The following is an 11,891-nucleotide window of genomic DNA, read 5'->3' as shown; positions in this document are numbered from 1 at the left end:
TTAATTTTAGTCCTAATCCAATTAGGGCTCTAATTTGAATCCGAAGTCCTAATCCGATTAGGACTCTGGGAATCCAACTCCAAGTAGGAATCCAAATTTAATTCAAAACTCCCAATCTAATTAGGATTGTAGGAATCCTACTTCAAGTAGGAATCCCAGTCCTACTCCAAATAGGACTCCCAGTCCTAATCTAATTAGGACTGCAGAAATCCTACTCTAAGTAGGATTTATATTTAAGTCCAATTAATTAATCCCATTGTTCCTTCTTCAACTGATTATCAATCGAATTGATTACTTGTGATTCCTAATCACTATTCAACCATGGGATTGGTCAATGCCTCTAGTGTATGTGACCCCATAGGTTCTATTCTGACTGGTAGTGAGATATATTGTGATCTCTATCATAATATCATTGAAAACTCCTTTCAATAGGTCGGAACGATTCCAACTCTACTCATTAGGGTTTATCGATCATCGAGATAATCCCTGTGAGTTCCACCATCCACCAGTGACACATAGCAGCATGTAGTGGCTACCCAACAGAATAGAATGATGAACCTCTAGGTGTAGTTATCGTATGATACAGTCCTACTATCGTGGATCCCTACAGGACGGAGGTTATGGACAACTCGTCAAACCCCATCGTCTGTCATATGTCAAGATTTATTCGACTTAAACTCGAGAGTGGAAAACTCTTTCTCCACTATACAATCTGCCCCGGCCGAGGTCTTACGAACTCAATCTTATAAATCACATAGGATCTCTCCTTATCTATCAAGGTCGATAGATTCCTTATAGGTGCATACCCTACTCCTACAGTGAACCTACTGCAGCCAATCTACACTGCATGGACGCATATGGCTAGAGACCATGTATATGTGCAGTCAAACTACAATAACCTCACTGTGAGTAGCTGAAGCATCGCAGGTCAAAGGACCAGTCACACTACTGCAACATCAAGCAAGTCACTAACGAGTGGATAGACATCCAAGTGACTTCTTGTCTTGGTCACGCTCAGTACCCTTGTTCTTAACAAGCACCTGCACTATTACTTCAGTGTCGCCACACTGTGGACTCGAGTTTCGTCCATCCATAAGGAAAACAATATGTGCACTGATCGGATCGATCACCGTCCTCATGATGATCCATTGATCAGGAGCATTCAGAAATTTTTCACCAATGATGCATGGCTCAAATTCTTAACTCTTAAGAATATGCATCATCATCTTATTAATTCTTGGACGATTCATAGACACATAAAACAATATGAATAAAAAGATGCCTTTTATTTATTCAATAATAAATAGTTAAGTACAAAATTATGTCCCTAGAATTAACAATGTGTCAGCCATATTGGCTTCTAGGGTATACATCTAACAATCTCCCACTTGCACTAAAGCCAATTGGTCATATATCTTAGTCCCATCTTCTCAAGGTGGGCTTCAGTCTTTTGCTGACTCAGCTGCTTAGTGAATGGGTCTGCCACATTGTCCGCGAAGTTTACTCTCTGCACCTCGACATACTTATTCTCAACATAGTCGCGTATGAGGTGGAAGCGCCGCTCTATGTGCTTGGACTTCTGATGAGACCTTGGCTCCTTAGCAAGAGTTATGGCGCCATTATTATCGCAGTAGAGTGTTATGACATCTGATGTCATCATGTCCAACTCTGCAATGAATTTCTTGAACCAGAAGTCTTCTTTAGCAGCTTCAGAGGCGGCGATGTATTTAGCTTCCATAGTAGAATCAGCAATGGTCGGTTGTTTAGAACTTTTCCAATTCACCGTACCACCATTGCACAAGAACACATATCCAGATGTTGACTTTCGATCATCGACATCAGTCATGAAGTCTGAATCTGTGTACCCTTCTACCTTTAACTCTGATGATCCTCCAAAGACCAAGAATAAATCTTTAGTTCTTCTCAAGTACTTAAGAATATTCTTCACAGCTGTCCAGTGTTCTTCACCTAGATTCGACTGATATCTGCTTGTGACACTCACAGCTAGGGCTATATCAGGTCGTGTACATAGCATGACATACATGAGGCTCCCTATTGCCGATGCATAAGGGATCTTGCTCATGCGTTGAATCTCTTCAGATGTGTTAGGGCACATCTTCTTGGAGAGATGAATTCCATGCCTTAGGGGTAAGAGACCCCTTTTAGAGTTTTTCATGCTGAACCTTTTCAGCACTTCCTCTATGTACATCTTCTGTGATAGGCCAAGCATCCTTTTAGATCTGTCTCTATAGACCTTTATCCCCAAAATATAGGATGCTTCCCCAAGGTCTTTCATGGAGAACTCTTTTGACAACCAGACCTTAACCGAGGTTAGCATGGGAATATCATTCCCTATCAGGAGGATGTCATCCATGTACAGTACGAGAAACACGACAGCACTCCCACTAACCTTCTTATAGACACACGGTTCCTCTTCGTTCTTGATGAAATCAAATGTTTTGATGAGTGTTCCAACTCCGAGATGCTTGCTTTAGTCCATAAATGGACCTTTGCAGCTTGCAGACCTTGTGATCTCCATCACTGGAAGTGAAACCCAAGGGCTGCTCCATGTAGATATCTTCATCAAGATATCCATTCAGGAAAGCTGTTTTCACATCCATCTGCCAAATTTTATAATCATGAAATGCTGCAATGGCAAGCAATATTCGGATGGATTTCAGCATGGCTTCAGGTGAAAAGGTTTTCTGATAGTCAATGCCTTCGCGCTGACTATACCCTTTTGCCACCAGCCTTGCCTTATAGGTCTCTACCTTTCCATCCGAACCTATCTTTCTTTTGTAGATCCATTTGCATCCAATAGGTACAATACCTTCTGGTGGATCCATTAAAGTCCAGACTTGGTTGGAATGCATGGAGTCTAACTCTAACTTCATAGCTTCCAACCATTTCTCGGAATCGATATCTGATATCGTCTCGTTGTAGGTTTTGGGATCCTCTATGTGTTCCCTATCTCCAATGAGGAACATTTTCTTAGTATCCTCTTCAAGCATACCTAAGTATCTATCAGGAGGATGGGAGACCCTACTAGATCTGCAAGGTGGAGGAACAACGTGTACTGGCTCTGTATGAATGGGTTCTATAGGATCCATGACTCATTGCTTTTCAGAGACTTTCTCTTCAAGCTCAATTTTCCTTCCACTGCCTCTATCAAGGATAAACTGGTTTTTCAAGAAGATGGCATGTCGGCTCACAAATACATTGTGATCCTCTGAGACGTAAAAATTGTATCCTAATGACTCTTTAGGATATCCTATAAAACGAGCACTTATGGTCCTAGCCTCTAGCTTGTCCGCCTGTAGTCGCTTGACATGGGCCGGACATCTCCAAATCTTGAGATGACCAAGACTTGGTTTCTTACCATGCCATATCTCATACGGTGTGGTAGGAACGGATTTAGAGGAAACTCTATTCAGTAGATAAATTGCGGTAAGTAAGGCATCTCCCCAAAGAAACATAGGTAAATCAGTGAAGCTCATCATGGACCGGACCATATCCAATAGAGTCCGATTTCTCCTCTCTAACATCCCGTTGAGTTGAGGTGTACCCAGAGGAGTCCATTGTGAGACTATGCTATTCTCTTTGAGATAGTTCCGGAATTTTCCACTAAGGTATTCTCCCCCTCGATCTGATCGAAGAGCCTTAAGGGGTTTTTCTGTTTGTTTTTCTACTTCATTTCTGAACTCTTTGAATTTTTCAAAAGATTCAGATTTGTGTCTCATAAGATACACATAACCATACCGTGAATAATCATCGGTAAAGGTAATGAAGTACGAATAACGTCCTCTGGCTTGCATATCGAATGGGCCACACACATCTGTGTGTACCAGGGTAAGTATTTCAGTGGTCCTCTCCCTATGTCCTACAAAGGGCAATCTAGTCATTTTTCCTTGAAGACAGGACTCGCAAACTGGATATGACTCGGAAGTCAATGAGCCGAGAAGCCCATCTTTATCCATTTTGTTCATTCTGTCTTCTCCAATATGGCCAAGTCTGAGGTGCCACAAATATTTTTGGTTTATCTCATCCCTGGATCTCTTGGATCCTTTGGCACTCACTTCTTGCTTAGACACATTTACATATACATTCATATGCAAATGATAGAGACTGTCAATCATAAAACCACGTGCGACTATTTTATTTCTAAAATAAATAGAACAGCAGTCTTTGTCAAATGTAAAAATATGACCTTCCTGTGCTAGACATGAAACAGAAATCAAATTTCTGCTAGCAGCAGGTACGTAATAGTAGACTCTAAGTAATAAACTAAAATCAGACGATAGTCGCAGATGGTAGGTGCCCACAGCCACATCAGCAACTTTTGCCCCATTGCCAACCCGAAGGGTTACCACAGCTTCCGCCAGCCTTCTACTTTCCTTTAGACCCTGCATAGTAGTGCACAATTGAGCACTAGAACCAGAATCTATAATCCAACTAGAAGTAGAAAAAACCGTTAGATTAGTTTCAATTACGAGCAAATCTATACCTTCTGAAGGTGTGTCAGCCTTCTTGTTCTTCAGGCTCTCGAGGTATGAAGGACAGTTCCTCTTCTAGTGGCCGTCGACAATGCAGTGGAAACATTTTCCTTTGTCATTAGACTTTTTCTTTTGAACTTCCTTCTTTGGCTTCTTGTCTTTCTTCTGCTTCTTTGCAGGCTTCTTTTTCTTCCAAGTAGACTTTCTCTTGGAACCAGAAGTCAGCTCAGCAGCAAGGACATTGCCCCTTGAACCTTTCAAGGCTCCCTCAGCAGTTACCAACATATTTAACAGTTCAGTCTTAGTGCATTCAATCTTATTCATGTGGTAGTTTACTATAAACTGTCCAAATGAATCAGGAAGGGATTGAAGGATCAGATCTACTTGCAATTCCTTGTGCATGTTCATACCGAGCTTCTCAAGATCCTCCAGGTCCTTGATCATAATCAGACCGTGATCATGGACAGACTGCCCCTCGCGCATCTTTGCTTTGAAGAGCCTCTTGGACACTTCAAAACAAGCTTTGCGACTCTACTCACCATACAACTCTTGCAGGTGTGCCAGTATGTCCCTAGCAGTCTTCATATTCTCATGCCGGCATTGGAGTTCATTGGACATAGATGCAATGATATAGCACTTGACCCTAATGTCATCGTCTGTCCATTTTTCATGCGTCGCACGCTGATCAGTAGTCGGACGTGCTGGTAATGTGGGGATGTCATTGTCGAGCACATAGCCTATTTTCTTGCAACTCAGAATAATTTTGAGATTTCTAAGCCAGTCTCTGTAATTGGTACCGGTCAATCGGTTGGTCTCAAGAATACGAGTCAAAGGATTTGAGGCTGACATTATGATCTGCAGAGAATAAAGATTCTAGTTAGACTTTTGTACTTGATCCTAATCTGTTTTAGGATCTTTTAGAACAAATGTACCTCCCACTATTTTCACGAATTCCTCACACTTTCCTGGTAGGAAAATGGAAATCCTACACGACTAGGATTTCTAGTGAGTACTGCAGTCCTACCGATTTACATGTCACCTCACCTAACAGTTATTGGTGACACATAAATAGATGAGTGTATAACTCTTGTACAATGCTTCTTAAGCATGTTGCAGTGCTACTTGGTCTCTAAGTCATGAAGACCTCACCTAACAGTTATTTGTCCCATTTCTTAGTTAAGTCAGACCCACTGTATAACCGTAGAAATAAAGTCATCATTGGATCCTCACCTAACAGTTATTGGTGCCCAACCCCACCTTTACCCTACAACATCTCATGTCTATAGAGAGGTTCAGCCCCCCGATACAACTTGCCCACTGTGTCCAGCCGAGACAAATCAATATCAGAAAGATCTTAGCAGCTCTACTACAGTGGAAGACCTATTGACTTAATATTGGTTAATCAGGTCTTAGTGTTTGCAACTTGAGCTCTTCATAAGAGGTAATCGAACAATTGGCCAGGTAAGCAGGTGAGAGGCTTTCCTTACTCAGAGAGTAAGGTCCTAATTAAGTAACCACCTTTCATGCTTTTCTAGACACCAATTAGATCAATTAATCTAATATGACTCGCTCATGTTGGTTCACTCTCAACTTGATTGAGGAGGTTTTAATTTAGGTCTCATTGGGTTTGCTACATCACATGTAAACCTATCTACCCCGCTCTCATTCACATCACATGCAAATGGCACATCGCAGGCAGTTATAATCGCAGCAATAAATAAAGCTAAACTTTAAACAGGTGATGATCATGAATTCTAATTAGGTCATATTACAAGCATATGCATGTCAATCGATCAACTGGTCTTCAATTCTTGAATTGGTTCCAAGCCTCCTTGATTCGATCCTAGATCAACTCTTTATCCAATCGCCATCAACTGCTCAGATCGCCGTTCATCTCATGCACTATCTTCGACTTGATCGTTGGCGCACATCACATCACAGAAATACAACCAGATATAAAATAAAAATAATAATAGATTACATCCCCTTTTAGGAGGCACGCAGGCCTCTCAACATTTATGATCAAAGGGGAAGATTATTCTTTTTACCAAACATATGCGCCTAGGTAGCTTGGAGACTGAAGTTCAGTTTGATGTGATTAATGCTGATACATCCTACCGAGCTTTACCCACAATGCGTTCCTCATCATTAATATGTTTGCTCGCGGTAATTGTGGCCTATCGGGACGTATTTGAGTCTTTCCTTTCTTTTTAACTATAGGCATCGGCACAGACTTTCAAGTCAGCAAAGCCTAGCTCGAAGTTGAATCTGCCCGAATAGCACCTGCCCAACAAGGACTTCGATGGGAAAGAGCCTTTAAAACATCAAATAAGATGCATGCAAGCATCTGAAAAATTACATGACATTGCAGATCACATCGCAGGTCTTTACAATTGATACCAAAAGGATTTGAATCCTATGATCATCACCACATGCAGCAATTATACTTTTCAGATCTGAAACTTAATTGATTATGTTATGACATAGGTTTCTGATCATGCTAATTATGGTTCTAAACTTTGTAATCTCATTAACAATGCAATTATAATCATCATTTTATCACATAAAAATCAGCATGCAAAAATCAGCACCCCTAAAAAATTTGCATGCAGAAAATTTTCAGCATGCACAACCTTTTAAATTTTAGATCTAAGATGCCTTTAGATAATTAATTCTTACCTTAATCTAAAAAACTTAGGCTCTGATACCACTGTTAGAACCCACCCATGCCGCAGAAAATTTTTAAAAAATTCAGATGCAGCGGAAGAGGCATGTGCGGGATCAACCGTTCATCGCATGAACGTTGTTCAAAAACCGTTCGTAGTTAGATAAGGATTAAAAACTTTTGAAACATTAGGAAGATCAGATCTTCACCTTTGTGCGGGTAGATGATCACCACAAACTGATGATCGTGGTTTTGGAAGAAGGTTCGCTTTAAGCCGTTCAAGTGTCCGGCCTCTACGGGTATCCACATGAAGCAAAAACCGATCCTAGCTTCTTTGTCTCCCCGGGGTGCTAGCTCCCTTGCAGAGACAACTTTAATGGCTGATCTCCTCTCTTTCTTGCAACTCTTGAATGTGCTTGAAAGGAGGAAGAAGAAGGAGGGATAGAGGAAGAGGAACGAAGCCTCTGCAGCCTTCTTTTTCTTCCCTGCGTTGGAACCAAGGAAGGAGGCCAAGAAGAGGTGCACGCCTCTTCTTCTTTTCCCTTTGCTGATGACGGCTGAAAAACCAAGAGAAAGAGATGGCTCACGGCTGGAAGAGGAGGAAAAAGAATGCCCTAGGGGTTGGCCCTTTACCTCCTTATAAAGACACATGGAGCTCCTACATTTTAGGAGCTTCATGTTTTTCCTTTTGGAGCCATAAAGAGGGGCGCATGCCCCTCTTCTTTTCTCTTTGATTTCGGCCAAGGGAGGGGGTTCTCCTCATCACGCATGCCCTAGTTGATCCAATCAACTAGGGCGTGGGGTCTAATGTAAGGAGGTCTAGTCCTCTTCCAAAAAGGATTAGGTGCACCTATTTGCTTTCCCTTCAAATCCTAATCTAATTAGGATTTGATTGAACCATGACTCAATTGAATCTTTCAATCCTAATCAAATTAGGAGTCATCATAATTCATTAGATTAATAATTAATTAGGACTTAAGAAACCCTAATCCAATTATGACTTATTTAATTTTAGTCCTAATCCAATTAGGACTCTAATTTGAATCCGAAGTCCTAATCCGATTAGGACTCTGAGAATCCTACTCCAAGTAGGAATCCAAATTTAATTCAAAACTCCCAATCTAATTAGGATTGTAGGAATCCTACTTCAAGTAGGAATCCCAGTCCTACTCCAAATAGGACTCCCAGTCCTAATCTAATTAGGACTGCAGAAATCCTACTCTAAGTAGGATTTATATTTAAGTCCAATTAATTAATCCCATTGTTCCTTCTTCAACTGATTATCAATCGAATTGATTACTTGTAATTCCTAATCACTATTCAACCATCGGATTGGTCAATGCCTCTAGTGTGTGTGACCCCATAGGTTCTATTCTGACTGGTAGTGAGATATATTGTGATCTCTATCACAATATCATTGAAAACTCCTTTCAATGGGTCGGAACGATTCCAACTCTACTAATTAGGATTTATCGATCATCGAGATAATCCCTATGAGTTCCACCATCCACCAGTGACACCTAGTAGCATGTAGTGGCTACCCAGCAGAATAGAATGATGAACCTCTAGGTGCAGTTATCGTATGATACAGTTCTACTATCGTGGATCCCTACAGGACGGAGGTCATGGACAACTCGTCAAACCCCATCGTCTGTCATATGTCAAGATTTATTCGACTTAAGCTTGAGAGTGGAAAACTCTTTCTCCACTATACAATCTGCCCCGGCCGAGGTCTTACGAACTCAGTCTTATAAATCACATACGATCTCTCCTTATCTATCAAGGTCGATAGATTCCTTATAGGTGCATACCCTACTCCTACAGTGAACCTACTGCAGCCAATCTATACTGCATGGACCCATATGGCTAGAGACCATGTATATGTGCAGTCAAACTACAATAACCTCACTATGAGTAGCCGAAGCATCGCAGGTCAAAGGACCAGTCACACTACTGCAACATCAAGCAAGTCACTGACGAGTGGATAGACATCCAAGTAACTTCTTGTCTTGGTCACGCTCAGTACCCTTATTCTTAACAAGCACCTGCACTATTACTTCAGTGTCGCCACACTGTGGACTCGAGTCTCGTCCATCCATAAGAAAAGCAATGTGTGCACTGATCGGATCGATCACCGTCCTCGTGATGATCCATTAATCAGGAGCATTCAGAAATTATTCACCAATGATGCATGGCTCAAATTCTTAACTCTTAAGAATATGCATCATCATCTTATTAATTCTTGGACGATTCATAGACACATAAACAATATGAATAAAAAGATGCCTTTTATTTATTCAATAATAAATAGTTAAGTACAAAATTATGTCCCTAGAATTAACAATGTGTCAGCCATATTGGCTTCTAGGGCATACATCTAACAGATGCAAGGTGAGGCATTTAACTGGTGGTGAATGTTGGAACATAAATATGAGTAGGAGCGGGAGCCACTTGTTAGATGTATGCCCTAGAAGCCAATTTGGCTGACACATTGTTGATTCTAGGGACATAATTTTGTACTTGACTATTTATCATTGAATAAATAAAAGGCATCTTTTTCATTCATATTGTTTATGTGTCTATGAATCGTCCAAGAAATTAATAAGATGATGATACATATTCTCAAGAGTTGAGAATTTGAGCCATGTATCATTGGTGATTAATTTCTAAATGCTCCTGATCAAAGGATCATCACGAGGACGGTGATCGATCCGATCAGTGCACAGATCACTCTCCTTCTGGATGGACGAGACTTGAGTCCACAGTGTAGGGACACTGAAGTGATAGTGCAGGTGCTTGTTAGAGAACAAGGGTACTGAGCGTGACCAATACAAGAAGTCACTTGGATGTCTATCCACTCGTCAGTGACTTGCTTGATGTTGCAGTAGTGTGACTGGTCCTTTGACCTGCGGCGCTTCGGCTACTCACAGTGAGGTTATTGTAGTTTGACTGCACACATACATGGTCTCTAGCCATATGGGTCCATGCAGTGTAGATTGGCTGCAGTAAGTTCACTGTAGGAGTAGGGTATGCACCTATATGGAATCTATCGACCTTGATAGATAAGGAGAGATCCTATGTGATTTATAAGACTGAGTTCGTAAGACCTCGGCCGGGGCAGTATGCACAGTGGAGAAAGAGTTTTTCACTATCGAACTCGAGTCGAATAAATCTTGACATATGACAGACGATGGGGTTTGACGAGTTGTCCATGACCTCCGTCCTGTAGGGATCCACGATAGTAGGACTGTATCACATGTTTAACTGCACCTAGAGGTTCATCATTCCATTCTGCTGGGTAGCCACTACATGCTGCTAGGTGTCACTGGTGGATGGTGGGACTCATAGGGATTATCTTGATGATCGATAAACCCTAATGAGTTGAGTTGGAATCGTTCCAACCCATTGAAAGGAGTTTTCAATGATATAGTGATAGAGATCACAATATATCTCACTACCAGTCAGAATAGAACCTATGGGGTCACACACACTAGAAGTATTGACCGATCCGATGGTTGAAATCGTGATTAGGAATCACAAGAAATCAATTTGATTGATAAGAAGTTGAAGAAGAACAAAGGGAATTAATTAATTGGACTTGAAACAAGAATCCTACTTCGGGTAGGATACCTAGAGTTCTAATTGGATTAGGACTGGGATTCCTACTTGGAATAGGATTCCTCAATCCTAATGAGATTAGAATTTTTGAATTAAAATTGGATTCCTACTTGGAGTAGGATTCCTAGAAATCCTAATAGGATTAGGACTTCAGATTCAAATAGAGTCCTAATTAGATTAGGACTAAAATTAAATACATCCTAATTAGATTAGGATTCCTTAAGTCTAAATTAATTATTAATCTAATGAATCAACATGACTCCTAATTGGATTAGGATTGAAGAGTTCAATTGAGTCATGGTTCATTCAAATCCTAATTGGATTAGGACTAGTATAGATTGAACCCAATTTGGCTAATCCTAATTGGATTGGGATAAACCATAAGAGAGGCACCCAATCCTCTTTGGAAGAGGATTAGGGCATCACAAGAAGGAGGGTTCACGCCCCTCCTCCTCTCCTTGTGTGCGGCATGAAGAGAAGGGCCGGCGCCCCCCTTCCCTCTTAGGCAATATGTCCAGGGCTCCTAGATTGTAGGAGCCCTAGATGGCTTTATAAGGAGGCATGAGGCCGGCGCCCTAGCTGAGAGCTCTCTTCCTCCTCTTGCTGCCGCCACCAGCCCCCTCCTCTCTTGGTTCAGCCGCAAGCAAAGGGAGAGCAAAGTCCAAGCGTTGGCGTCATCCTCTTCCTCCAATCCTTCTTCCAACGCAGGGAAAAGAAAGAAGGCTGCAGAAGCTGTGTTCTTCTTCCTTGAGTTCCTTCTTCTTCTTCCTCCTCTCAAGCACTTTCAAGAGTTGAAAGAAAGAGAAGAGATCAGCCATCAAAGGAGTCTTTGCAAGGGAGCTAGCACCCCGGGAAGACAAGAAAGCTTTGATCGGTTCTCTACTTCGTGTGGATACCCGTAGAGGCCGGACGTTTGAACGGCTTCAAACGAACCCTCTTCCAAAACCACGAATTCAGATTCGCGGTGATCATCTACCCGCGCAAGGTGAAGATTTGATCTTCCTATTAGTTCTAAAAGTTTTAATTCTTACCTAATTACGAAAGGTCTCGAAACAAGCGTTCATGCGATGAACGTCGAACCCGTGCATGCCGATTCCGCTGCCATCTGAAAATTT

Source organism: Phoenix dactylifera, unplaced genomic scaffold (assembly GCF_009389715.1).
Source record: "Phoenix dactylifera cultivar Barhee BC4 unplaced genomic scaffold, palm_55x_up_171113_PBpolish2nd_filt_p 001014F, whole genome shotgun sequence".
NCBI classification, from domain to species: Eukaryota; Viridiplantae; Streptophyta; class Magnoliopsida; order Arecales; family Arecaceae; genus Phoenix; species Phoenix dactylifera.
This window is presented reverse-complemented; position numbering follows the sequence as displayed.